Source organism: Tupaia chinensis, unplaced genomic scaffold, assembly GCF_000334495.1.
Source record: "Tupaia chinensis unplaced genomic scaffold, TupChi_1.0 Scaffold144426_1, whole genome shotgun sequence".
NCBI classification, from domain to species: Eukaryota; Metazoa; Chordata; class Mammalia; order Scandentia; family Tupaiidae; genus Tupaia; species Tupaia belangeri.
This window is the reverse complement of record NW_006204286.1, coordinates 2099578-2101761: the sequence shown is the minus strand read 5'-3', so window position 1 is coordinate 2101761 and position 2184 is coordinate 2099578. Positions and strand designations below refer to the sequence as shown.

The 2184-nt window shown below is 31.8% G+C and overlaps 1 pseudogene; it reads left to right on the top strand.

Annotated features, from left to right (window-relative positions):
* Positions 1-309: 309 nt before the first annotated feature.
* LOC102489226 (tripartite motif-containing protein 59-like) lies at positions 310-1762 on the top strand (annotated as a pseudogene).
* Positions 1763-2184: the final 422 nt, after the last annotated feature.

The following is a 2184-nucleotide window of genomic DNA, read 5'->3' as shown; positions in this document are numbered from 1 at the left end:
AATGAAAAAAAAAAAACTTCAAACAAAAATGAATTACTTTCTCATAGGAATGCTAGAAATTCAAGCACTTTTCAAATTCTTATTTTTTCCTTCTTAATTTATCGCATGGGAAATGGTTATCTTTAAAAATATAGTCCAAAATAAATGAAAATCAGTATATAAAGTAAATTTGTCACTGTAAAGAATTAAAAATGCTTTTGAAATATCCCAGAATTTATGCTACCCACAATATTTTTGATGGTATAGAAACAAAATAGAATTCTGGTGTGCTGAGGACTCACTTGGTCTGGTCCCCCACTTCCCAGAGAAATGCACAATTTTGAGGATGAGTTCCATTTGTTACAGTATTTTTGAAGATCCTTATGTACTGTCATGATCTAATGTATTTTGTAGGAATTGTTTGGAAAATGTTCCTCAGACACCCCATAATTTTTATATATGGAGACTTTTAAGAACTCCATTTAAGTGTCCCAACTGCAGAAGTATTATTGAGACTGAAAGACTGGAGGATATAAAAGGGTTGAAAATTGTTACAGACACTAGAGACAAAGTGGAAAAGTGTTGTGGTAGGGGAAGAACATAGGAAAGGAAATTTGGGGGGAAAAATAGAGAGGTAAGATATTTGTAGCACACAGTGTGGCATTCTCAACTGGGCTGGACTGAGGTGTATTTCATGCTGGTTAAGTCTCTTTATAATATAAATGATGTTTAGTGATTGATGTTTAAATAATTATAACAATAAATAAATGAAAAAAAAGGAAAAAAATTGCTCTAACTGGTATTGAGTCTTTACTTGTTAATTTTGCATTAAGAGCTATTATTGAAAATACCAACAAGAAGATCATCCCGATATTGTCACTTGCCCTGAACATTACAGGCAACCTTTAAATGTTTATTGTGTATTAGATAAAAATTAGTTTGTAGTCATTTCCTTACCATAGGTCAACATCATGGTCATCCTATAGATGACCTTCAGAATGTCTAACTGAAAGAAAAGGACACACCACACAAACTTATTGAATAGTTAACTGATATACACTAGACAGATCTTACTTATCTTATTGAAGAGCTGAAAGAACAAAAATATCATTCTGAGAAAATGACCAGGATGATAAGGAAGTAGTTCTCTAGTATTTTAAAGAACTCAGCATTACCTTAGAACAGAAAAAAATTTTTTTTTCTAACGACTCTCTGTGATCTTGGCAAGCTCACTAATCAAGAATATACTCTACAAATGGAAAGAATGAAAGACATAAGAGAGTAGCAGCTTGAATTAATGACACTGACACCATCTTTATAAGAAGAATCTCCACTTATGTTTCTTAAAAAAGTTGATGATGTTCACCAACGTGTGCAGATCTTGAAATAAAGGCCACTTCCTGAGGTCCAACTTGTTGAAATTTATCCTTGAGTAAGCAAAGAAAGAAGAATGGAACAGAACAGAAATTGGGTAAATTAAGAAGGTCCTCATTCCTGAAATAAAAATTTCTTCAAAAAAGATGCCATGTTTCTGGCCTGAAAAGGATGAGAAAGAGGTTGAATTTTTCAAAAATTTAAAAATTGTTATAATTACACTAATTTCAGTAATATTGATGGTGGTACTCTTTTGCAACCAACACATCACAACCTTTTTAAATGAAATCACTTCAACATATTTTTCTGAAGTCTCTCTGTTTACTAAAGTTTACCTAACTATCTACATGATGTATGTCATACTTCATATTTGTTGAAGGAATTTATGTGGAACATAGTTTCTCATTGAGTGAAAACTTAAATCTGAATTGTTTAAATGGGCTTATTTTGTACAGCAGATGCTGACCATTGCTAAATGGAGAAATAGGGATAGCATGGATAAATAAATGTCAAATTAAAGTTTATTAGAGCTGCAAGAAATATACAGAAATTTGCTAAATATTTCATACTTCTTTTGGTTAGAAATGACATAGAGGTTGAAATTAGAATATCTGAAACATGATTCAAATAATTAGAAAATTACAATAAAGCCTGGTAATTATTTGATTTGAATATTAGTACTAGTACATTGCCCCATTTTTATTACCTTGAGAGAGGTTGACTCAATATTGCTGTGACATTTAAAAAAATCCTTGTACCAACTTTTAAAAAAAATTTTGGCATAAAGTACATGTGCTTGTGGGGGGGGGGGCAGGGGTGGGATAAGCACCA